General features: G+C 44.4%; 1 long non-coding RNA gene across 1 annotated transcript in view; it reads right to left on the bottom strand.

Moving 5' to 3' along the window:
* The window catches only part of LOC147111834 (uncharacterized), a 53,861-nt gene extending 26,523 nt beyond the window's left edge, over positions 1–27,338 (bottom strand). Inside the window, exon 1 of the long non-coding RNA XR_015079754.1 lies at positions 22,911–27,338. This is a non-coding gene — a long non-coding RNA (uncharacterized LOC147111834). The remainder of the gene's footprint in view (positions 1–22,910) is intronic.
* Between the last annotated feature and the right edge of the window lie 373 nt (positions 27,339–27,711).

Genomic DNA, 27,711 nt, shown 5'->3' with positions numbered 1-27,711 from the left:
GAATGTCTTAATGAGCTCCATCACAGAATGATGGAGCACAAGTCTGTGTCCACAATTCCCCACTCATCTAGTGCCAGGATTCAGCATAGTCCTCCCTCTGTTCTGAGAGAAAGCAAAGGAATGTTATTGGGATGTAGAGCTATCCCAATACCCGACAGCACCAATGGAAGGAATGCACTGAAATGATAGCAACCATAGTTTTAATAGAACCTTGTGCTATGGAAGCTGGTACAGCCTGAACTATTAGCATTAGCTTGATTCATCTTGCTGAAGAATGAGAAGTAAAAGGAATTCTGACGATACACTATAGCCAGGCCAGATGTTAACAATCACAGGCACACATTATGTGTTAAGTTTCTGTTCCGTTTGCCAAAACTGCAGATGTAGGGCAGCTGCAAGCTGGCTTCTGGTTGCAAACTAGAGGCGAGAAGGGTATGGATAAAGGTTTTGGCAGATAGTGGACCTAAGTTAATGGCAGAAGCAGGGAATATTGTGGAGGTGGAAGCAAGCATCTTGGTAACAAGTAGGATATGGAGTTTAGACCATTACAGTGCAGAATGAGCTCATTTGGTCCATCGTGTCTGTGCCTGCTCTTTTCTAGAGCAACTAACAATTAATCCCACTACTGTACTCTGCTCTCTCCCTATGGCCTTGTATCTCTCTCTGCTTCAAATATTTATCCAATTTCCTTCAAAAAATGTAATAATATCTGGCTCAACTGAGACTGTGTGCAGCTGATTCAACTTAAGCAAGCAGCCAATGGCAAGGGTGAGGCGTTTTTGACAGTGAGCAAAAACAATGGCTTTGCTCTTCCCGATATTCAATTGAAGGAAATCTGGCTCATCCACATCTTGGTGTCAGATAGATCATGGGAAGTGGTACCTGAGCAGGGAGACAGAGGAAAGGGAAACAAGGATAAAAGCAAAAGATAGGAAGGAGAAAAACAAAAGTGGCAGTCAGAGAAATCAAGGGTTTAAATCAAACATGGCCACAGTAAATAATAATTCTAATAGGTCTAAGAGCGTTCAAAAAACAAGCCTGAAGGCTTTCTGTCTTAATGCGAGGAGCATTTGTAATAAGGTGGATGAATTGGCTGCGCAAATAGAGGTAAATGAATATGATTTGGTTGGGATTACGGAAACGTGGCTCAAGGATGGCCAAGACTGGGAACTCAACATCCAGGGGTATTCGATATTCAGGAAAGATAGGCAAAAAGGTGGGGTAGCATTACTGGTTAAAGAAGGGATTAACACAATGGTAATGAAGGATATTAGCTCTGATGATGTGGAATCTGTATGGGTAGAATTGAGAAATACTAAGGGGAAAAAAACATTAGTGGGAGTGGTATATAGACCTCCAAACAGTAAGGCGGAGGTTGGGGATGGCGTTAAAAGGGAAATTAAAGAAGTGTGCAATAAGAGCACAGCAGTCATCATGGGTGACTTTAATCTACATATAGATTGGGCTAACCAAATTAGTAACAATACTGTGGAGGAGGAATTCCTGGAGTGTTTACGGGATGGTTTCCTGGACCAATATGTCGAGGAACCAACCAGAGATCAGGCCATCTTAGACTGGGTATTATGTAATGAGAAAGGATTAATTAGCAATCTTGTTGTACGAGGCCCCTTGGGTCGGAGCAATCATAATATGATCGAATTCTTCATTAAGATGGAGAATGAAGTAGTTGACTCAGAAACTAGGGTTCTCAATTTAAATAAAGGAAACTACGATGGTCTGAGGAGCGAGTTGGGTAGGATTGATTGGGGAATGGCACTCAAAGGGTTGATGGTGGATAGGCAATGGCAAACATTCAAAGACCGAATGGATGAACTGCAGAAGTTGTTCATCCCAGTTTGGCATAAAAATAAAGCAAAAAAGGTGACTCAACCGTGGCTAACAAGGGAAATTAGGGATAGCATAAGATCCAAGGAGAGGACATACAAATTGGCCAGAAAAAGCAATAATCATGAGGCTTGGGAGCAGTTCAGGATTCAACAAAGGAGGACAAAGGGATTAATTAAGAAAGGGAAAATAGAATATGAGAGTAAGCTTGCAGGGAACATAAAAACGGACTGTAAAAGCTTTTATAGATATGTGAAGAGAAAAAGATTGGTGAAGTCAAGCGTAGGTCCCTTGCAGTCAGAATCGGGGGAATTTATAATGGGGAACAAAGAAATGGCAGACCAACTAAATACATATTTTGGTTCTGACTTCACAAAGGAGGACGCAAATAACCTCCCAGAAATACCGGGGAACATAGGGTCTGATGAAAGGGTGGAACTGAAAGAAATCAGTATTTGTAGGGAAATGGTGTTAGGAAAATTGATGGGACTGAAGGCCGATAAATCCCCAGGGCCTGATAATCTACATCCCAGGGTACTTAAGGAAGTGGCCCTGGAAATATTGATGCATTGCTGGTCATCTTCCAGAACTCGATAGACTCTGAAACAGTACCCATGGATTGGAGGGTAGCTAATGTTACCCCACTATTCAAAAAAGGTGGCAGAGAAAAAGCGGGGAATTATAGACCAGTAAGCCTGACATCGGTAGTGGGGAAAATGCTAGAGTCCATTATAAAAGATGTAACAGCAGAGCACTTGGAAAGCAGTGACAGGATCGGACAAAGTCAACATGGATTTACAAAAGGTAAATCATGCTTGACTAATCTACTGGAATTTTTTGAGGATGTAACTGGTAAAATAGATAAGGGAGAACCAGTGGATGTGGTGTATTTGGACTTTCAGAAGGCTTTCGATAAGGTCCCGCATAAGAGATTAGCGTGCAAAATTAAGGCACATGGGATTGGGGGCAAGGTATTGACTTGGATAGAGAACTGGTTGGCGGACAGAAAGCAAAGAGTTGAAATAAACGGGTCGTTTTCCGAGTGGCAGGCAGTGACTAGTGGGGTACCGCAAGGATCGGTCCTAGGACCCCAGCTGTTCACAATATATATTAACTAGCTGGGGAGCCCCGCGTTGCGAGGGCAATTTTGGGGTGTTTGGTCTCCCTGCCCCTGTGTGTCCCCCCTCTCCCTGTCATGTCCTCTCCCTGTCCTATCCCTCCCTCCCCTCTCTCCCTCCCCTCTCTCCCTCCCCTCCCCTCTCCCTCCCCTGTCTCCCTCTCCCCCCCACCCCTCCCCTCCCCCACTCCTCCCCTCCCCTCCCCCCCTCTGTCCCTCTCTCCGGCCCCTCCCCCTGCCTAGCGCCTGAGTTCTGGTGCTGTTGCTGAGGTCCCCCGCGTATCGCGCGGCTGATGGACGGCCGCTGCGGGCGGGCGGGCAGCGCATGCGCGGTGAGTGCGGGCGGCGCATGCGCGGTCAGTGCGAGCGGCCCGCGGGAGCCGGCAAGGCCGTTAGCGAGTGGGAAACTTTGGGCGGCGCGCCCGCGCTCCGTCCGCGACACCTGAGAGGGGGAAGTAGAGAGAGACAGAGAGGGAAGAGGAGAAGGAGAGAGAGAGAGGGAAGAAAGAGAGAGAGAGAGAGAAATTTTTTCAGCTTCAGGCCCCGAGTCCCCCCTGCGCGAGGGTGAGGAGGAGGAGGGGGGGGGGGTTGCTAAACACAATATAAAACTCAAATAAATTGTTAATTAATTGCCTAACACATAATTGAAATATTTACCTTAGTTCCCTAACACACAGAAAGTGTGGGGGAAAAAAATCGTGGAAAATCAAGATGGCGGCCACTCACCTCGGTTCAGAAGGATAAGGCCCGCCCACACATGCACCGATTGGTCGACCGGTCAGGTCACCGAAGCGTAGGATTGGTCAATCGTCGAGTCACTCGACACTCAACTGTAGGAAGACCTCGACGTCACACGGTCGCTAATGAGATGCTAATGAGCGGAACGCTGAACGTTTTTGGGATACCGCGGGCGGGATTTTTGTCCGGCCGAAACGTAAATACGCCTATGACCGGTCCGGAATCGCAAGCTTTCTTTTGAGGCGACGCGCGCGTCGGTACGCTCTGTAACTTCCAAACGTATAGAGACCAGGCGGACAGACAGACAGAAGAGCCGCTTTATATATATAGATGATCTGGATGAGGGAATTGGAAGTAATATCTCCAAATTTGCAGATGACACAAAGCTGGGTGGGAGGGTATGCTGTGAGGAGGATGTCATGAAACTCCAGGACGATTTGGACAGGTTCGGTGATTGGGCAGAAACATGGCAAATGCACTATAATGTGGATAAATGTGAGGTTATCCACTTTGGTGGCAAAAACAGGAAGGCAGATTATTATTTGAATGGCAATAGGTTGGGAGAAGGGGAAGTGCAGAGAGACCTGGGTGTTCTTGTGCACCAGTCGCTGAAGGTAAGCATGCTGGTGCAGCAGGCGGTTAAGAAGGCAAATGGTATGTTGGCCTTCGTAGCAAGAGGGTTCGAGTACAGGAACAAGGATGTCTTGCTACAGTTATACAGGGCCTTGGTGAGACCGCACCTTGAGTAGTGTGCGCAGTTTTGGTCGCCTTATCTGAGGAAGGACGTTCTTGCCATGGAAGGAGTGCAGCGAAGATTCACCAGGCTGATACCTGGGATGGCAGGAATGACGTATGAGGAGAGATTGCGTCGATTGGGCTTATACTCACTGGAGTTTAGAAGATTGAGAGGGTATCTCATCGAAACCTATAAAATTCTGTCAGGCCTGGACAGACTAGATGCTGGAAGGATGTTCCCGATGGTCGGGGAGTCCAGAACCAGGGGTCATAGTCTAAGGATAAGGGGTAGGACATTTCGGACTGAAATGAGGAGGAATTTCTTCACCCAAAGAGTGGTGAACCTGTGGAATTCTCTGCCACAGAGGGCGGTGGAGGCCAGTTCATTAAATATATTCAAGAAAGAGTTGGATATATTTCTTAAGGCTAAAGGGATCAAGGGATATGGGGAGAAGGCAGGGACAGGGTACTGAATTTGAATGATCAGCCATGATCTCATTGAATGGCGGAGCAGGCTCGAAGGGCCGAATGGCCTACTCCTGCTCCTATCTTCTATGTTTCTATGGTAGAGAGGATGTCATGAGTTTGCATGTGAATGTTAACCCCTTGTCTATGAATGATGTCATTACGGAGCAACATGTAGATAGATTTTTTGGAGAACTTGTGAAATGACCTTGCAGGAGTTGGAGGAGATGCCATTGCTAAATATATGCTTCTCAAAATGGAACAGACAGAAGTTGAGCCATGCAAGAGTAGTCCCATGGAAGCAAGAGAAAAGGTGGTGGAGGAGGTGGAGGATGTGATCAACCATCCCAAATGAACACAGGGAGCTGAAAGAGAACAGGAAAGGATAATATAACATGATCGCAATCAACATTCCCTCTAAGCTGTGCGGCTCTCTGCCGGTCTCACACAGCCCGGGACTGGCTTTTCCCAAGTTAAATTTCACACATGTGTGAAACTGGGCTGCGCAGCCCCTTAACGGGCCGCACACCCGAAAGAAAAGAGGGGGAACATTGGTTGCAGTCACAGCAAATATCACAGGTGACTTTGAGCAGGGTGAGCTTGGTATTATGGGCAGGGCAGAAATCAGACTGAAGGGATTCAAACAGAGAGCTGCGGAAGATGTGAGCACATGGGTGAAGACTTTTTTTTATTCATTCCTGGGATGTGGGCGTCGCTGGCAAGGCCAGCATCTATCGCCCATCCCTAATTGCCCTCGAGAAGGTGGTGGTGAGCCGCCGCCTTGAACTGCTGCAGTCTGTGTGGTGAAGGTACACCCAGGTGCTGTTCGAGAGGGAGTTCCAGGATTTTGACCCAGCGACGATGAAGGATCGGTGATATACTTCCAAGTCAAGATGGTGGGTAATTTGTAGGGGAACTTGCAGGTGATGGTGTACCCATGCGCCTGCTGCCCTGGTCCTCCTAGGTGGTTGAGGCCGCGGATTTGGGAGGTGCTGTCGAAGTAGCCTTGCCGAGTTGCTGCAGTGCATCTTGTAGATGGTACACACTGCAGCCACGATGCGCTGGTGGTGGAGGGAGTGAATGTTTAAGGTGGTGGATGGGGTGCCAATCAATGGGCTGCTTTGTCCTGGATGGTGTCGAGCTTCTTGAGTGTTGTTGGAGCTGCAGTCATCCAGGCAAGTGAGTTTCTGGTCAATGGTGACCCCCAGGATGTTGCTGGTGGTGATTCGGCGATGGTAATACTGTTGAATGTCAAGGGGCGGTGGTTAGACTCTCACTTGTTGGAGATAGTCATTGCCTGACACTTCTGTGGCGCGAATATTACTTGCCACTTATCAGCCGAAGCCAGAATGTCATCCAGGTCTTGCTGCATAAGAGTATGGACTGCTTCATTATCTGAGGAGTTGTGAATGGCGCTGAACACTGTGCTTATGATGGAAGGAAGGTCATTGATGAAGCAGATGAAGATGGTTGGGCCTAGGACAGTGCCCTGAGGAACCCCTGTGACAATTGCTGGGGTTGAGATGATTGACCTCCAACAATCTCAACCATCTTTCTTTGTTCTAGGTATGACTCCAGCCAGCGGAGAGTTTCCCCCTGATTCCCATTGACTTCAATTTTACTCGGGTTCCTTGATGCCACACTCGGTCAAATGCTGCCTTGATGTCAAGGGCAGTCACTCTCACCTCACTGCTGGAATTCAGCAGGTTATTGATGAGTAAGTGCCGCTTGATAGCACTGCCGGATTGAATTTGTCCTGCTTTTTGTGGACAGGACATACCTGGGAAGTTTTGCACAGTGTCGGGTAGATGTCAGTGTTGTAGCTGTACTGGAACAGCTTGGTTAGCGGCGCAGCTAGTTCTGGAGCACAAGTCTTCAGCCCGACAGCCGGGATGTTGTCGGGGCCCATCACCTTTGTTGTATCCAGTGCGCTCAGCCGTTTCTTGATATCACATGGAGTGAATCGAATTGGCTGAAGACTGACTTCTATGATGGTGGGGACCTCAGGAGGAGGCCGATATGGATCATCCACTTGGCTGAAGATGGTTGCAAACGCTTCAGCCTTGTCTTTAGCACTCGCGTGCTGGGCTCTGCCATCATTGAGGGTGGGGATATTCATGGAGCCCCCTTCTTTCCCTTGTTAGTTGTTTAATTGTCCACCACCATTCATGGCTGGATGTAGCAGGACTGCAGAGCTTTGTTCTGATCCAATGATTGTAGTTCTGTCTATAGCATGCTGCTTCCAGTGTTCAGCATGCATGTAGTCCTGGTGTTGCAGCTTCCCCAGGTTGGCACCTCATTTTTAGGTACGCCTGGTGCTGTTCCTGGTGTGCTCTTCTGCACTCCTCATAGAACCAGGATTGGTTCCCCTGGCTTGATGGTAATGGTAGAGTGAGGGATATGCCAGGCCATGAGGTTGCAGATTGTGGTGGAATACAGTTCTACTGCTGCTGATGGTCCACAACGCCTCATGGAGGCCCAGTTTTGAGCTGCTAGATCTTTTCTGAATTTATCCCATTTAGCGCGGTGGTAATGCCACACAACACGATGGAGGGTGTCCTCGGTGTGAAGACGGGATTTCGTCTCCATAAAGACTGTATGGTGGTCACTGCTACCAATGCTGTCATGGACAGATGCATCTGTGACGGGTAGATTGCGGAGGACAAGGTCAAGTCGGTTTTTCCCCTCGTGTTGGTTCTCTCACCACCTGTCGCAGGCCCAGACTGGCAACTAGTTCAGGACTCTGCGAGCTCGGTCAATAGTGGTGCTACCGAGCCACTCTTGGTGATGGACATTGAAGTCCCCCACCCAGAGTACATTTTGTGCCCTTGCTACCTTCAGTGCTTCTTCCAAGTGGTGTTCAACATGGAGGAGTACTGATTCATAAGCTGAGGGAGGTTTTCTTGCCCATGCTTGACCTGAAGCCATCAGACTACATGTGGTTCGGAGTCAATGTTGAGGACTCCCAAGGCCACTCCCTCCTGACTGTATACCACCACCTCAGGTGGGTCCGTCCTGCCGGTGGGACAGGGCATACCCAGGGATGGTGATGGAGGTCTAGGACATTGGCTGAAAGGTATGATTCTGTGAGTATGACTATGTAAGGCTGCTGCTTGACTAGTCTGTGGGACAGCTCTCCCAATTTTGGCACAAGTCCCCAGATGTTAGTGAGGAGGACTTTGCAGGGTCGACTGGGCTGGGCGTGCCATTGTCATGTCTGAAGCTGATGTCTAGGTCGATGCTGGCTGGTCCATCCTGTTTTATTCTTATTATTGTATTTTGTAGCAGTTTGTTACAACTGAGTGGCTTGCTAGGCCATTTCAGAGACCAATTAAGAATCAATCACATTGCTGTGGGTCTGGAGTCACATACAGGCCAGACCAGGTAAGGACGGCAGATTTCCTTCCCTAAAGTACATGGGTTTTTAAAACAATCCGATAGTTTCATGGTCACCATTACTGATACTAGCTTTTTATTCCAGATTTATTTAAGTAACTGAATTTAAATTCCTCTTTGTGGAGGCAGTTTGTCATTGTGAAAAGGAGTTGTGAGTTATTCTTGGCCTCCATAATCATCTTAGAGCAGGAGGAGGATTTTGTTATGAAGAGGGAAGTGTGGTAATTGCTTAACATGGTCCAGCCAGATTTGCCAGTTGACAACAAATCAGTATTCCAGCAGCCTCTGCTCAGGAACAAAGATTTCAACGTTTGCCACTCCACATGCCTCTCCATATCTAGGCAACAACAATTCCTATATTCCATTCTCTCAGGATTCCCAGGGTTACTCCCCCGTTCTCTCCAGCATTGCTGACACAGCTTTCAGTCAAAATATTGCAGCACTCTGCAAATCCCTTCTTGAAGCCGTCTGCTTTACTGTATTCCTTCCTACTTACCAAAGCCTCCTCAAAACTTAGGTTTTCATCTACGCCTGCAGTCACCCCCAATCCACCTCAAAATCTTGTTCATTGTCCGATCCTCCATTTGTAAAGCACTTTGGTACATATTCTACCTTAAAGGCACTGTAGCAAAATAGTAACTCACACAAAAAGAGGCTCATCCCCAAACTCCACTCTCCCAAGGAAGAGTGGACTAGCTTAGAAGACCTTGATGCAGATCTATATGGAGTTCCTTTCTTATAGGGTATGGATTTGTTAATGTCAACTTGAATGCCTGCAGATCAGGATTTTAATCAAATGTCAAACCCTGTGTTCCTCCTTCCTGATGGACTCTGGCTATCTTTTGCCCAAGTAAAAACTTGGCAAGTTCCTTGTACTTAATCATGAAGGAAGATATCTCTTCTGTTGAAAGAGATAAATTTTCACTCCACAAATTCATTCCCTCATACAATGCACGGTTGCCGATTTTAAAGCCAGGACATGGCAGAAGTTAAAAATATCAAGTGAAAGTTGAAAACTCTGAATTGAAATGAATTTTTGAACCCAGAGGACAAAACAGATTGTAGTCTTGCAGAGCAAAGGTTTTGTGTTTCACTTGAGGGAGCAGCACAATATGAGTAATGCCACTAAAGGAATAAAAATACTTGATGGTAGCAATGGAAGTCGGGGGGGGGGGGGGGGGAGGACAAATAGAGGTTGTGGAGGGGAAAGAGAGTCTTAAAAGGAATAGCAGAGCAACTGGCTCAATAGGTATTTGACTTTGCCCACTGCCAAGTTGGTGTTAACAAAGAAAAGTACATATTTATATCCCTAATCAATTCCTTGAAGGAAAAAAAAGTCCCTCTCCCCTCTTACAAAGTGAGTTTATCTCACTAGGATTTAATAGTTTTAGAAGTGTTACTGTGACACAGGTTTTTATAAAGTGAGATAATGATGTGTGGTTTTTGTAAAAATAGTACTACTATCCCACATTTTTCAACCTCTTGTCGTGGAAACATTTCAGCCTGTTAAAATTTCTCAGTACCACAACCCATGAACTGTGCGTGGCAGGAAAGAGGCAATTAAGGTAATAAGAATTTTCATGTATTTTAAAAATAAAACTAAGAAAACAATTCCTGCACAGTTGGCCGAGATTATTTCAACAGAAATTAAATGGAGACAGATAATTAGAGGGTAAAATTCAAATGGAACAAAAAATGGGAAGCATGGAGAGATTATTTCTGGACCGTGGGGCACTGTAGGAAGCATGGTACAACTCTAAACCTTGATGCACACACATTCGATATGCAACAAATATTAAGTAATCTAAAATGCTCATTTCATGTATATTTCAGTGCAAATACATGTTGCAAAAATCCAGTTGAAAAATATTTTATAATACATTCTCACTTATACTAACCAATTTAAAGCATAAATGACGGATGGCTTCTCAACATATTGCTGCTTTCAGCTTTGCTGGCATAGCTATGTTTTCAACGAGGATGAGTGGGAAGTAACCCCATGACAGCAATTATGTGTGGTATACTGAATTGCATTTTTAATATAACCATGCAAAAGCAGATATGAAGCTACTGGGGACTGAGTCACAATGACTTGCTTGAAATCAAACATCAGGACATACCAGCAACAATGCCACTTTCACCTCGATGCTCCAATTTCTGTGAGCACATTTAACTCATCCCACGTTTGTAGAATGTATCCCACTTTTTTAAAACATTAGTTGCAACTGCCTGATAATTACCTGGACCACCGAGAGTCACAGGTAGGATGACTGACAAAACTCTCAACCACAACAGTAATTGAGTTTATAAGTCTGGCAACCAAGAAAATGTGCGTTTGAACAACCATAAGTCAATTGTTAAAATATCTCAAATTGTAGCATTTATTGGATTGAGGTAAATGTTGGGTAAACACCAATGTTTTGCCCAATTGTGTGACACTTTTCAGCTAATCCCAATTCCCTGGCTTGAAAATGATGATCTGTCTACAGCAGTTAGGTAGAAATACTGTATTGCAGGTACGAGAGAGCCACCAAGATTATGCAGTATAGTTTGAACATCTTTGATGTTCTATCAGGAGCTATAAACTTAATAGGCAATTAAAAAAAAACTATTGGTGTTAAGTCTGTGTGTTCTAGTTGTAATTACTAACAGACTACAAGATTAAAGTTCAACAGGTCTTTACTGGTTGGAGGTCAGGACTAATACTAAATACAATATCACTACACAGTGCTTATATACCGGTGGTCACCACCGGTATTACGTATACAGCAGCCAGAGAAAGTAGTACATCTCTTAAGGTGGAACAGGCTTAAGTTCTCTTAAGGTGGAACAGGTTACATACACCACAATCCTCCCTTTTTAGCTTAACAGTCATATCCCCATTTAACATAACATAATAACATATATAACTTCAGGTATAAACAGTTCAAAGGTTCAGTCTCTCAGGAGGCCTTCTGATTCGGTTTGGATAACGCCTTTCAGTGGTCTCTGATTCCTGTTGCTGAGGTGACTCCTCTAGTTGGTCTCCCATGCATTGGGTGTTATCATCATCAGGTACATTCCCTGCCGAGGTAGATGCTTCAGGTTCATTAACGTCTTCCACAGTTGTCTCTGTCGCAACCATGGGTTCGACCCTTGCTCTCGATTCTACCAGTTGATCCGCATGACGCCTTATCACATTGTTACCAATATCTACTGTGTACATCAGAGGTCCTTGTCTGGCCCGAATTGTTCCGGACTGCCATTTTTCGTTTCCATAGCCCCTTGCCAACACTGGTTGTCCTACGTCGAAACTTCGAGTGGTCTTGTTATTAATATGCCGGAACTGTTTGTTTTCCACTTCCCTCCGCACATTTGGTTTTAACAAGTCCAACCTGGACCGCAACCTCCTGTTATAAAACATCATGGCAGGACTTTGGTTAGTCACTGCATGAGCGGCGTTTCGATATGCCATTAGGAAATTGTCCACCTTGTGCTGTAGCGGAATCTGATCATCGTTCATGGCCTTTATTGCCTTTTTGAATGTTTGGACAAATCTCTCGGCCAACCCGTTTGTCGCTGGATGATATGGGGCAGAGGTATAATGTTTCACCCCATTCTTCTTTAAGAATTTTTGGAATTCTTCCGACACGAACTGTGGTCCGTTGTCCGAACAGATCTGTTCTGGCAATCCGTTCCTAGCGAATATTGTTCTTAACACCGCAATTGTCTTTTCTGAAGTAGTGGTATTCATCTTGATCACTTCTGGCCATTTGGAATGTGCGTCCACCGCAATTAGGAACATGGAGTCCATGAATGGACCAGCAAAGTCAATATGTACGCGTTGCCATGGGGCTGAGGGCCATTCCCATGGGTGTAGTGGTGCGATCGGAGGTGCATTTTGCACTTTTTGGCACCCAGCGCAGCTTTTCGTCAACTCCTCTATCTGTTGGTCAATACCCGGCCACCATACATAAGCCCTAGCAAGACTTTTCATCTTAACTCCCCCCAGATGACCTTCATGCAGTTCTTTTAGAACTCTTTCCCTTAACTTGGGAGGAATAATCACTCTTGTCCCGTACATCAAAGTACCATGGCAGACGGACAGCTGGTCTCGCCTTGCCGAGAATGCCGGTAACAGAGGATCACCACGTGTTGGCCATTCTTTCACTGTCACCTCGTAGACTCTGGACAGTGTCGGGTCGTTCCTGGTTTCTCTTTCAATACTTGCATTGGTGACTGGTAAACACTCGATGATGGTCGAATGAAATAACTCAACAGGGTCAACTTTCGTCGTTTCTTCTTCTTCAGGTAGTGGCAGGCGCGACAGCCCATCAACATTGCCATGCTGCTTCGTACCTTTGAATTCTATTTGATATTGATGTGCCCCTAGGAAAAGGGACCATCTCTGGAGACGCTGTGCTGTCATCACCGAAACACCCTTCTTAGGGTTAAAAATGGATAGCAACGGCTGATGGTCCGTCAGAAGTGTGAATTTTTGGCCCTGCAGGTAATGATTAAACTTCTTCACTCCCCATACAAGGCTGAGAGCCTCCCTATCGATCTGCGCATAGTTGCGCTCAGCGGAGGTCAATGATCTGGATGCAAACGCGACTGGCCTTTCCGTGCCATTTGGCAACTTGTGTGAGAGTACTGCCCCAATACCATATGGAGAAGCATCACAAGCCAACCGAATAGGCAGTGTCGGGTTGAAGTGAGCCAACACTTCCTCTGAGGTGATCAATTCTTTGCTTTTGCGAAATGCCTTCTTACAGTTTTCGCTCCATTCCCATGGTACCCCCTTCTGTAAAAGAGCGTTTAGCGGGTGCAGTACCGTGGATAGATTTGGTAGAAATTTATGGTAATAGTTATCAATCCAAGAAACGACCTCAACTGAGAGACATTCTCCGGAGCGGGAGCCTTTACAACTGCCTCTATCTTGTCAGGAGACTTATGAAGCCCCTCCCGGTCAATGACATGACCACAGTACGAGATCCGCTTCTGGAAGAACTCACATTTCTGCCGATTAACTCTAAGTCCATACTCTTTCAGTCTGTTGAGCACCAGTTCCAAGTTTGCGAGGTGTTCTTCATCACCATCACCTGTAATCAGAATATCGTCCAGGTAACATTGTGTGCCTGGAATTCCCTGTAATACCTGCTCCATGGCCCTCTGCCAAATTGCCGGAGCCGATGCCACTCCAAAAACCAGCCTATTGTACCGGTACAAACCTCGATGCGTGTTGATCGTGAGGTATTGGCGTGACTCTTCTTCAACCTCCATCTGCAAGTACGCCTGCGCCAGATCTATCTTGGTGAAGTGTTTCCCGCCAGACAACGAAGCAAAAATATCCTCAATCCGCGGAAGCGGATACTGCACCGTGTGAAGCACCGGATTAACGGTGATTTTGAAATCTCCACAGATGCGAACCTTCCCTGGTTCTCCTGGCTTGCTGCTCGAAGGACGTTTCATAACGGGAACAATGGGCGCAGCCCACTCACTCCAATCTACCTTAGACAGTACACCTGAACGTTCTAGCGCTTCCAGTTCCGCTTCTACAGTAGGTCGTATTGCATAGGGTACCGGTCTGGCTTTAAAAATTTTTTGGGTGTGCATGTTCATCAATCTTGATGTTTGCCGTAATTCCTCTCAGTGTTCCCAGTCCCTGCTGGAACATCTCTTTAGCATCATCCAATATTTTGGACAATCGTTTAGGTTTGACATCTGTTTCCCCGGAATCTACCGTTAGTGCCTTCAAGGAGTGCCAGTCCATATTCATTTTCCTAATCCACTCCCGTCCCAGTAGTGGTGGACCTCCTTCAGGTAGCACATATAAGTCCATTACTTGGCTTTCTTCGCCCTTGTGGACCACTTTTACCTCTATCTTTCCGATGGGGTACACTCTTTGCCCCGTGTATGTTTTCAATATAACCTCCGTATCCCGTAGGGGAATATGTTGGAATAACCTTTTGTAATCTTTCTTATTCATGACCGTCAATGCCGATCCAGTGTCCAATTCCATCTTTACTTGGACTCCTGCTATCTGAAGGGTGACCCAAATTGTCTGGAGATCTGCATCCTTACCAACGTTGTGTACTCTTAAGCTACCCAGTTCATTACTGCTAGCGTCTGAATCTGACTTCTGTTCGGTCGAACTGTTCTTTGTCACCTTGTGTACCTTTATGTATTTTCCTTGCGGTGACTTTTTGTTGCTGGTCTTCTTTCCTGACCGGCATACTTTAGTTATGTGGCCAAGCCTGCCACACGTTCTGCATTCTTGGTTTTTAAACCAACACTGGTTCTGATCGTGCGTTGTCTTTCCACAACGATAACATTTTACAGTACTCAAACCCAATTTATTTGTACTGAGTTCCGGTGACCGTAGCTGCATTACTGCCGTGCCTCTCACTGCGGCTTCGTGTGCTGCTGCCATAGTGACCGCTTTCTCAAGCGTCAGCTCATTCTCCTCGAGCAGTCGCTTTTGTGTATCTTCTTTTAATAAACCACACACAAATTTATCTCGTAGCGCCTCTGTCAGTCTCGTTCCAAACTGACAGTACTTTGCTAGCTTACGCAATTCCATTAAATATTCAGCATTGCTTTCATCCTTCAGCTGCCTTCTGCTGTAAAATTTAAATCGTTCCGCTAGCATCAGCGGCGTGGGGTTTAGATGATTTTTCAGGGCAGTAACAATCTCCTCGAACGTCTTATCCGCCGGTTCATCTGGTGATAAAAGGTGTTTCAATTGTCCGTATGTCTTCGCACCCATTAAGTTTAATAATGTTAGTGCTTTCTCTTCATCTGGGATTTTATTTGCTTTACAATAATTTTGTATGCGTTCTACATACATGGCCCAATCTTCGATGTCGCTATCAAAGGTATTAATGTTCCCATGTTTAGGCATCGTTGCAATTTAATTTATTTTAATTTTTATCCAAGATGGCGGCTTCCCGCTCTTGTCTTCGTCCTCCGCCTACAAAATGGCGGTTTTCCCGCGCTTGGCGGTCTTCACCCGTCCCCCGACGCTGTCTCCGCTTCACCGCGGCTCTCGCGCCTTCAGTTGCCCCAGACGCTGCGCCTTTTTAGCCCGAATGCGGCCCGGCCCTTATCACCAGCCGCGATCGATGTCCCCGCGCTGCGCCTTTCGGCCCGAATGCGGCCCGGCCCTTATCTCCGGTCGCGATCGATCTCACCGCCCTTATTCCTCTGTCTTCCCTCCCCGTCTGTACAGCCAACGCGGCCGACTTTCTGGTCGCGTCGCTGCCCGGCTTACCCACCACCGAGGTAGAAAGAAGATAGCTGACAGCCGCTGATGGAGGCTTCGAGTTCAGGATGTCTTCTGCACTCTGGTTTCTCGATGTCTGCCGCGCGACGTGTCTTCCAGCAGGGTGATGAGGGTGGAAGCCTCTCTTCGACGTCTGTTCTGTGGACGAAGCCGCCGTGGATATAAACTGCCGCAGGGTAAGAATCGGACTCGTCGCCACTGTTAAGTCTGTGTGTTCTAGTTGTAATTACTAACACAGACTACAAGATTAAAGTTCAACAGGTCTTTACTGGTTGGAGGTCAGGACTAATACTAAATACAATATTACTACACAGTGCTTATATACCGGTGGTCACCACCGGTATTACGTATACAGCAGCCAGAGAAAGTAGTACATCTCTTAAGGTGGAACAGGTTACATACACCACAATTGGTCCAATCATTCTGCCTCATCATCTTGCCATACACTTTTGAACCCACAGTGTGTTAGTACAAATGTTGAGACAAAACCATAGCAAATTCAAGATAGCAACGTTTTACAGAGCAGGACTGGAAAGGAGACATATCTTTTGCAGAACAAATAAAACAAGTCATTTCCCTTCACATCCTCTACAAGCATCTTATAAAACAAGAATCACAACAAATCTCACTAGTGTCCTGTAAAACAACCCATTGTATGGTCAAATAACTCTCAGGTACCAAAGGCATTATTCTACAAAAACCATAAATGAGTGGCCCTTATCTTCTATATAATCCTTAAACTAGTATTTAGCAAGCAAAAATCAATATTGAATTAGGAAATTGATTCAAACAATAAACTTAAATGTTAGCACAAAGCTTCATCAGATTGCGTAATGCTTTACTTGGTAATGTGTAGTTAGAAATAGGAGATGCATGGTGATTCAAACAAAAAAACAGAAACCATCCAAGACAGTTAGTGATGGGGGACCATGTATAACTGAAGAGGCAGAGGGTCAAGTGTTGGGGCCCCAACACTGGAGAAATCCCAGCAGGAGGTCAAGGATGAGCAGCTGCAGCAGCAGGGTTTTGTGGCCCTCCAAGACCCCACTGCCTATTGTGTTAAACAATACAAATTGCGCTTTGCACCAAGATCTACAATCTATTAGTAAAATAACATTTATAACTAGCGTGTTTTTTTAAATGTGCTATTTCTTTTCAGCTTCAACTGTAGAACATTAGAAAAATGCTGCCTCCTTCAACAGGTTGTGTTTTTCTTTCAAATACTAGTAGATCACCTAAAGTGTTGCGCATAGTGAATTGGAGGATTTGCTGATTTGTAACCACAGGGATGTTTATGACATGTCGGGCACAGCATCCAGGCCACAGATTTACAGTGATTGAATAAATCAAATTCTGTTTTTAGTAAAGAAAGACTTGCATTTTTATAGCTACTTTCATAACCTGAGAATGTCCAAAAGCACTTTACAGCCAATTAAGTACTTTTTAGTAAATTATATTTTGGGATTTTAAAAAATAATTGGTGCTTTGGGAATCAAATTCTATGACTTTGTCCATTACTTTCTGAAAACCATAAATGTGTGCCTTCGATTTTGTATTTTTTTCTCCTATTTTACCCCTCATCAGTTTTAAAGCTGATAATACACAGCAAGAAAGTATGCAAGACGTATTTAGCAAAAATAGATATGGGGAGTGGAGTGTAGCTGCACTGGTGGGTTGATCCTGGACTCTGGCAGCACGGTGGGTGGGGTTACCAGGGTTTTCCAGCATGGGGGGAAAAACTTTCGGTCTGGCATCACAGTGGAGAGGGAACCCAGGGTTTTTCAGAACTGGGGTTGGAATATGGTGTTCAGCTCACTGGTGAATTTCTGCTGTCTATCAGCAGTGAGGAGCGAGAGAAGGCATGAATCCATTGGCAATGGCTGAAAATGAGGGCATCCAAGATCTGGCTGCACTGCTTTATAACTTTCTATAAGAGATCTCTGCAAATAATAAATTTGGTGTTTGTCATTGGTTTCTGGAACTGTATCTGTGTCCATCTGCCTCTCTCCACCCTGCTGGTGTTTAAATAGGGAGAAAGGGATAGACCGAGTAGTTACAGGCCAGTCAGCCTAACCTCGGTGGTGGGCAAATTATTGGAAAAATTTCTGAGGGACAGCATTAATGGTAATTTAGAAAGGCACAGATTAATCAAGGACAGTCAGCATGGATTTGTTAAGGGAAGCTCGTGCCTGACTAACTTGATTGAATTTTTTGAGGAGGGTAGCGCGTTTGATGTAGTCTACATGGATTTTAGCAAGGCTTTTGACAAGGTCTCACATGGCAGACTGTTCAGAAAAGTAAAAGCCCATGGGATCCAAGGGAAAGTGGCATGTTGGATCCAAAATTGGCTCAGTGGCAGGAAGCAAAGGGTAATGGTCGACGGGTCTTTTTGTGACTGGAAGGCTGTTTCCAGTGGGGTTCCACAGGGCTCAGTACTCGGTCCCTTGCTTTTTGTTGTATACATCAATGATTTAGACTTCAATGTAGGGGGCATGATTAAGAAGGTTGCAGATGATACAAACATTGGTCGTGTGGTTGATAGTGAGGAAGAAAGCTGTAGACTGCAGGAAGATATCAATGAACTGGTCAGGTGGGCAGAAAAGTGGCAAATGGAATTCAATCTGGAGAAGTGTGAGGTGATGTATTTGGGGAGGGGTAACAAGGCAAGGGAATACACAATAAATGGTAGGATACTGAAGTGTAGAGGAACAGAGAGACCTTGGAGTACATGGCCACAGATCCCTGAAGGTAGCAGGACAGGTAGATAAGGTGGTTAAAAAGGCATACGGGATACTTTCCTTTATTAGCCGAGACACAGAATATAAGAGCTGGGAGCTTATGCTTGAACTGTACAAAACACTAGTTAGACCTCAGCTAAGAGTACTCCGTATAGTTCTGGTCACCACATTACAGGAAAGATGTGATTGCACTAGAGGGTACAGAGGAGATGTACAAAGATGTTGCCAGGACTGGAGGATTTTAGCTATGAGGAAAGATTGGATAGGCTGGGGTTGTTTTCTTTGGAACAGAGGAGGCTGATGAGAGACCTTATTTGAGGCAGGAACGGTAGCATAGTGGTTATGTTACTGAACTAGTAATCCAGAGGCCTGGACTAATGATCCAGAGACGCGGGTTCAAATCCCATCATGTGGAATTTAAATTCAGTTAATTAAATAAATCTAGAATAAAAAGCTAGTACAGGAAACTTTTGTTTAACTGGAGGTTAAAAGTCCGGAAAGCTCTATCTACCGGCAAAATTCAGGAGCCGTTTTCTATAAGTTTTTTTTACTTCTCGTTGCTTTTTTTTCCCCAGTCAGGCTCTGCAAGGTCTGTAACTAAGCAACAGCTTCAGCTAGAGACGCTTGCAGCTGCAGCCGACTGTTTTGAAGCTGTTGCTAAGCAACAGGGTTTGTTGATTCACACGGAGCTGAAAAGCTCTGTATGTTTCAACATTAACGCTGGTTTATACGGCAGTTTTGATCTAACGGCATCAGCTTGGTCCCGTCAGTGCCGGATACCAGAAAGTTTCCTGTATCAGTGACCACGAAACTAGTCATACTATTGAATGGTTGGTCCAGTTAAGTTCCTGGTCAAAACCAACCCCCAAATTGTTGATACTGGGCAAGTCAATGATGGTGGTGTCCTTGAAGATCGGGGGAGGTAATCGGGCTTTTTCTTGTTGGAGATATTACTGCCCGACATGACCATCTTCCTTTATGGCAGGTATGAATCTAGATACTGGAGGCTGTTCCCCTTGAAATATCAAGTACAACCCCCAGCTCTTAGAGTTTGAGACCTTCAAGTAAAAATGTTAATGGCGGCACTAAAAGGCAATTGAATGGATAAATGTATTTGTGAAACATGAAATTTTTTGACATTTAAAAAAAATACCGTTTAAAGTCTTATTTTGGACATTACAAATACTAAGGGAAAAACAGTAGACAAGTTTTTTTTTAAAAAAGCATTCTGACTGATTCAATTCAATTCAATTTCAATTGACTCATCAACAATGTGGTTCTGAAATGTTTATACAGGATCTAACATTATAAATGTTTATATAGCAGGTTGGCATCGTAAATACTGACGTAAAAAGTGTTGCAGGAAGTAATAGCTGTGGACAGGAAATGCACCTTAAGTAGAAGAGTTTTATAAATGCAGTATATTCGTAAAGACACAAAGTCACACCATAAAAATATACCAGTTTGGGGATCAGACACTTCCACTGGTGCAGTAAAAGGTCATTCAGAATCCAGGTTCCTCAATGAATGAGTTTGGCTGGCACTTATCCAGTCACGAGAAGGAGCAGTTTGCAATCTCAAAAGCCAGAAGGCCCAGATCCCATCCTGCAGAGGACAACCTCATGTTTGTGGCATTGGTAGTGCCATGACATAGTCTATTTTAACCCTCCTGGATGGAGGAGGAGATGTTGGAGGAGGGAGCATTCAGGAATCGGATGGAAGGGGGTGGGCAGTGGTGGAGGAACAAATGAAAACAAAAACACTTAAAAGGAAAAGGGAAAATAGATCAGCCTAAAAGTACTAATAATTGTTTAAAAAAAACACAAAAATGAAATTAAGATTTTCACTGTAAAAAGAACTATGTTTATCTGTTCTACAGTGCAAAGTTAAATAATTCTAAATGAAAAGGAATTCTCTCAATCTTCAGATTATTTTCTAGTGGCGTGCTACCTGCAAGCATCACCCACCTGCTTTCATACTAACATTACAGGTTCCAAGCACAGTTTATAGCCTAATCAATCTAAATAAAGAAAAAATATACTGCTTAAGTATCAATAAAGCATCTCATTTAATAAGATACATGAAAAAATGCTTTTACAGCACTCGAGAAAATTGCACTCAATTATTAAATCAGCAATTCAGCCCAAAGGCTGAGAAGCAAAGGACTTTGCAATTATCAAGCTGTAATTAACGTCAGATATGAATGCGTGTGTACTTGCATGTCTGTCAGAATAGCTTTTTGCAATGTAAGCTAGGTACACCTTCAAAAGAACAGGGACAAGCAGCCTACTTAGGACATATGGTCCCTGAACTTTAAAGCTTCATCTACAAACACTGCTTCTTTACTTTAAGGCTTCCAACATTACAGGCAACATACTATATTAATATCAGGAAGCCTGGAGAGTTAGATTTGGAAATCCATTTTAACAATCACAAAAACGAATACTGGCACACTATAATGAAAGAAAAACAAACCAAAAATACCCTGCAGCTTATACTTTCAAGAATAATCATGCCAGCAAGACAGAAGCATTTTCCATAGAGGCAGAATGATAAATCAAGGAAGCATTTACCTCTCAAAACCAAAGACAAAATGGGTTTGTCTTTTGTTTTGTGTCAAGAAAGATATTTTTCAGTATGGTTAAAATTGAAGAACATCTTACCAAAAAAATACACAAATCTCCTGACTCACAATTAGTGTTTAGAAAATTCTGTTAAAAATTGAAATCTATAGTGCCATACAAAGGCACTCAAATATTGTGCGGATCTCCACTGTCATCACAATGATTCCCGCAGTTTCCAAAGTCCCTGAATGTGACTAAAGTACACCTTGGCCACATCTATACTTACCAGAACAATGTGACATACAGATCTCCACTTTCCACAAAGTGAAGTGGCTCCTAAAAAATGTTCTTCTTTTGTTTGCCATATAGACTCCAGAGACTGGTACAGCGAATACCAGGCATAGGCTTACTGAAAATATGGTACGGAATTTTTCAGGGACGTCAGCAAACTAGTGCCTACCCTTGTGTGTTGTTAGTTGGTATAATTGGACTAGGATGAGGGCGAGTGTGAGGGGTGGCTAGTGAGATGGGGAAGTGATAATGTAGATAGAGAGGGGGATGGGTAGAGGTGCAAGGTAAGTTGGTGTGAGTAAGGATATGCAGGAGTAGGGTAGGGAAGGCAGAGTGATGGGGATGTGATGAGAGGCACAGCAGGATGAGGTTGAGCGTGGCTTTGCAATAATGTTTTGTGATCTACTGAGATCATTGAAAGGTTTGCACCACTGCAGCCTGGTCCTCCTGACGACATCCCTGCTTGTGTCCTCCTGTGCAATGTACTGGGGAGGTCTCTTCCACTCACTGGAAGGGAAGAGAACTACCCTGTGTGCTGTGACTCCATCCATAAGCATGTGGAGGGAGTCATGGGAGAGCCTGGGTGCAGCCCTGCACCTTTGTGCAGTGCTCGTCAGTGTTTTCAGCACCTCAATGCTGTAGAACACACAGCACAAATCTCAAAATTAATTTGTGCATGGTCCCTTTAAGGAAACTGGCTGATGACGTGTTATCGAGTGACATCATCAGATCCACTTCTTTCAATTGGCCGGCAAATGCGCTGGGCATGCTTAACAAGCCCAATCAGGGAAAAGCCATTTTGGACAGCAGGCTGGAGCCAGCAGCGAGGCCGAGACCCACCGAGGTTGGTAAAATCCAGCCCATGAGTCTCATCACTTTCAACATACTGGTAACCTAACTCAGTGGTTCGCAAACTGGAGTCCACGGACCCAGAAGGTTTCAAGAGGTCCGCCAAAAATGTGCAGGAAAAAAAAATTGACCTGATAATAGACCAGTCAGAATCGGAGTCGGGACAAGCAGCGGCCAAGATGCTTTGTCGATCAAGGAATGCCGTCCAATGAGAGTGAATCAGAGCCGGAGTGTCTCTGTGTTCGTACAGGTATTGGTTGAAGTGCGGAGAGACAGAGAGAGAAAAGAAAAGCAAGGTGGTCCGTGTGCACGGCAGCCGCAGTGGTTGGTGTTTGGACGCAGCGTGCGGAGGGAGACCCCGGAGGGAGGGAGGGGGTAGGGCAAGGAGATAAGATGCGGAGTCTTTTCCTGACGAACAGCACTGAAAATTGGTGCCAGAGAGAGAGAAGCTGTGATTTAAAGCTTCATCTTTTGTTTCCCCAGTGACATGATTATGTGCGTCAAATCAGTTGGCAAAATTCTACATGTGTCCATGTTTTCTTCGCGCTTCTGATTTCTCCTTGGTTCCATTTTGTGTGTGTGATTTCACTCTCGCCACCCTCCCCCTTCTCTGCAGATATTGTATATGTATGTTATGATTTTGTAATTCCATGAGTGAATTTACAAGAGTGGGAAAGTTGCAATTACTAGAATATATTAGTATTATAATTTAGATTGGGGGGGGGGGTTCCTTGATTACTAATCCATTTTAAAAGGGGTCCTTCAACCAAAAATGTTTGAGAACCACTCACTACTGGCATTCAGGGAACACTTTCAAGGTAGTCATGCTCCTTACTTTAAAGTCAGGACACGTCAATTCCTTGGGCGAAATGAAGAACCTAGATTCCTCTGTACAAAAGTGAACTAACCTGTGATTTCCTTCAGCTTCAGAAACACTGTGGTCATCATCCTTCTCAGAATCTCTGTATTTATCAGGATCAGGGAGGTCGGCAGTGTCAAATTCATCTTCACCATCACTCTGATCAAGGTAAGCAACAGCTTCCTCTTCAGGTTGCTAAAATAACAAAAAAAGTCTTAAGATTATAATGTAACATAGTAGCTCTCTACATGTGACGGCAGTATCTTTTGCACCATCTAAAAACTTAGAAAATGTAGTCAGTTTTAGTATCTCCTCACAATAACTTCTATCTCTTTTCATACTAACACTTATGAACTTAAAAAGTACATGCACTACTCCCAAGATGCCTCCTGGTGCGGTTGGTAGCCTCTGTGCATGAGCCCTACCTTCAAAATATTCTGAGCTATCCATTTTCCCTAATTTAATGTGACAAAGGTTAAGGGAACAATGTTTGGGGATGTACATAAGGAAGGCCCATGCCCTCATATCGCTTCAATTAAAAACAGCAGCTGCCAATGCAAATGAAGAAGCCATTACTCTAAGAGACTAATACCTTGTGGACAAGTTTTATCAGTCAGAAAATATACAAAGGTGATGCATTTTGAGAGCTGCTGTTACTAGTGGTGTAGTCTACTGTAACATCCTTATATGAGATGAACAGTGGATCTGAAGATTTGATACTGCTGCATAAAAATAAAGAAACCTGCACTCATCCAAGGAGTGCATTTTATGCTCGAGATTCAATGTTGGCAGACAGAGACAAAATTCTGCTCAATTATTGACTATAATAAAAATCACACAACAAAGGTACTTGTGCAAATGGAAACTCAATGACTAGAGTTGAAGTTTACCAATACATCTGCTTGATGCGATGTGACGCAACAGTTTTCCAGACTAAAACCTAAAGGGCAGCACGGTGGCATAGTGGTTAGCACTGTTGCCTCACAGCACCAGGGACCCGGGTTCAAATCCGGCCTCGGGCGACTGTCTGTGTGGAGTTTGCACATTCTCCCCGTGTTTGCGTGGGTTTCCTCCGGGTGCTCTGGTTTCCTCCCACAGTCCAAAGATGTGCGGGTTAGGTTGATTGGCTATGATAAATTGACCCTTAGTGTTAGGGGGATTAAATACGTGGGGTTACGGGGATCGGGTGGGATATGTGTCGGTGCAGGCTCGATGGGCCGAAATGGCCTCTATCTGCATTGTGGGGTTTCTGTGATTCTGTGATTCTGTGATATGCCACTGGCTCAAATAAATGTGACAGTTTGGGGCAACAAGCTTACATTTCGTACTGGAAATGGCACTGATGATTGTAATGGAAGCATCGCCTCCATATCATCGATAAGAAGCTGCGGCTTTAATGAAAGGCACACACAGATATCAGTGTCTGGCTTTCAGTAGAGGAACACCTGAAGTTAAAAGACAGTATAATGGAATGTCTGGAGCATAAGATATTAACCACTTCCACAATGCATTATAAATAGCTCTATAGAAAGGATGATGAGAAGTAGTAACTGTAACAATGCCAAGTCTAAGTTACCCAGATGCACTAACTCTCCAGAATTCTGTTCAGCACAATGCAGACATTTGTATTCATTTTAAAAAGCATGTATTGCATAAATAAAATGTTTATAGCAATGGCATTACATCTAAAACTACCATTCCCCAATATGAATTGACTAGCAAAATTAATAACATATGCAGGAAAGATCCCGAATGTGCTTGCTCTTAGAGTCCCAGCCAGGTCAAAAGTATAGCCAAAAACAGTTATCCACATTCTCCCAACTTAGTGTCTTACCAGCTCTGACTACAGTTCGGAGGATGCCTTGAAATAGATAAACGATTTGGATCCATCTCTTTCCCCCCCCCCTCCAAATAGTTGGATATTTCAGATCTACACTATGGCATATAACGAGTTTAAATATATGATTCCTTACAATGAGTTTACAGTTACATCTGTTCCATTGTAGAGGAGAAAATACAAGTGTTTCAGTCACTAAACCACTATCATGTACCGCCTAAGGGGTGGATACACTGGAGCGACATTGGCAGCAGTATGAGCGCAGGCTCCATACCCACCTTCTTGGTTGGAAATGATAGGTGGCTCATGGGGGATGGATGGAAGAGGCAAGAAAGGAACCTAAATGGGAAAAAACAAAGACTGCCTACTACTATCCTCAAGGTCTACACAGGTACCAATATTTGCCATCCTGTAGCAGATGATGTCTTTCCATTGATAGGTTCCAACCAGCTGAAGTGGCACAGATTAGAAGCAATGACACCTGTAGGAACATCATTTACATAGGGAGAATCAAGCTGGCTCATTTTTGTCATAATGTTACAGGTTCCAGCCACTCCAGGACTTGAACATAATCTAGCTGACATCCAATACTGAGAAAGTGTTGCATTGTCAAAGATGCTGTCCTTCGGGTGAAACATTAAACCAAGGCCTGGTCTGTCTGTTCTGTTGTTTCAGGTCTACATTAAAGATCCCAAGGTACAATCTAAAGAGGAGCTCAGTGCTCTTCTGGTGCTCTGGCTATTATTCCTCCTTCAACTAACACCACTAGAGCAAATTGACTGGATATTTATCCAATTGCTTTATGTAAGTTGGCTGCCACATTACCTACATGACCACAATCACCACATTTCAAAGTAATCGAAAGTGCTTTGAAGTGCTGCTGAGAAACATGACAACATGAAAGCTTTTCTTTTAGAAAGACATCCAGCAGGTGACACATTTAATTATCAAAATTTTTGCCAGCAATTTAAATACAAATTTGTCTCACATGTGGAAAACTATTTGACTGTCTACCTAATTTATAAAGACTGCCCAGACTGATGTGTTTCATCATTAGCTAAACTTCATGAAATTCTATGTCTATTTCAAAGTCCATGCAAATTAAAGCAACAGGTTATGGAATGAAACATAGAAACATAGAAGATAGGAGCAGGAGTAGGCCACTCGGCCCCTTGAGCCTGCTCCGCCATTCAATGAGATCATGGCTGATCATCCAAACTCAGTACCCTGTCCCTGCCTTCTCCCCATATCCCTTGATCCCTTTAGCCTTAAGAAATATATCTAAATCCTTCTTGAATATATTTAATGAATTGGCCTCAACTGCCTTCTGTGGTATAGAATTGCACAGGTTCACCACTCTCTGGGTGAAGAAATTCCTCCTCATCTCAGTCCTAAATGGCTTACCCCTTATCTTTCGACTGTGGCCCCTGGTTCTGGACTCCCCCGCCATCAGGAACATCCTTCCTGCATAGAGTCTGTCGAGTCCTGTTAGAATTTTATAAGTTTCAATGAGATCCCCTCTCATTCTTCTAAACTCCAGCGAGTATAAGCCCAATCAACCCAATCTCTCCTTATACGTCATTCCTGCCATCCCAGGTATCAGTCTGGTGAATCTTCGCTGCACTCCCTCCACGGCAAGAACATCCTTCCTCAGATAAGGCGAACAAAATTGCACACAATACTCAAGGTGTGATCTCACCAAGGCTCTGTACAACTGCAGCAAGACATCCTTGCTCCTGTACTCGAATCCTCTTGCTATGAAGGCCAACACACCATTTGCCTTCTTAACCGCCTGTTGCACCTGCAGTCTTACCTTCAGCGACTGGTGCACAAGGACACCCAGGTCTCGCTGCACTTCCCCTTCTCCCAATCTATTGCCGTTCAGATAATAATCTGCCTTCCTGTTTTTGACACCAAAGTGGATAACCTTGCATTTATCCATATTATACTGCATTTGCCATGCATCTGCCCAATCACCCAACCTGTCCAATTCATACTGGAGTTTATCGGCATCCTCCTCACAGCACACATGCACACCCAACTTTGTGTCGTCTGCAAACTTGGAGATATTACATCTAGTTCCCTCGTCTAGATCATTAATATATATTGTGAATAGCTGGGGTCCTAGGACCGATCCCTGCGGTACCCCACTAGTCACTGCCTGCCACTCGGAAAAAGACCCGTTTATTCCAACTCTTTGCTTCCCGTCTGCCAACCAGTTCTCTATCCAAGTCAGTACCTTGCCCCCAATCCCATGTGCCTTAACTTTACACGCTAATCTCTTATGCGGGACCTTATCGAAAGCCTTCTGAAAGTCCAAATACACCACATCCACTGGTTCTCCCTTATCTATTCTACCAGTTACATCCTCAAAAAATTCCAGTAGATTAGTCAAGCACGATTTACCTTTTGTAAATCCACGTTGACTTTGTCCGATCCTGTCACTGTTTTCCAAGTGCTCTGCTATTACATCTTTTATAATGGACTCTAGCATTTTCCCCACTACCGATGTCAGGCTTACCGGTCTATAATTTCCCGTTTTCTCTCTACCACCTTTTTTGAACAGTGGGGAAACTTTAGCCTCCCTCCAATCTATAGGAACTGTTCCAGAGTCTATAGCGTTTTGGAAGATGACCAGCAAATGCATCTATTATTTCGAGGGCCACTTCCTTAAGTACCCTAGGATGTAGATTATCAGGCCCTGGGGATTTATCGGCCTTCAGTCCCGTCAATTTCCCTAACACTATTTCCCTACAAATACTGATTGCATTCAGTTCCTCCCTCTCATTAGACCCTATGTTCCCGACATCTCTGGGAGGTTATTTGTGTCCTCCTTTGTGAAGACAGAACTAAAGTATGTATTTAATTGGTCTGCCATTTCTTTGTTCCTCATTATAAATTCCCCTGATTCTGACTGCAAGGGACCTACGCTTGACTTCACCAATCTTTTTCTCTTCACATATATATAAAAGCTTTTACAGTCAGTTTTTATGTTCCCTGAAAGCTTACTCTC

Source organism: Somniosus microcephalus, chromosome 10 (assembly GCF_052327205.1).
Source record: "Somniosus microcephalus isolate GS21.2 chromosome 10, FLI_Smic_1.0, whole genome shotgun sequence".
Taxonomy (NCBI): Eukaryota; Metazoa; Chordata; class Chondrichthyes; order Squaliformes; family Somniosidae; genus Somniosus; species Somniosus microcephalus.
This window is presented reverse-complemented; position numbering and strand designations above follow the sequence as displayed.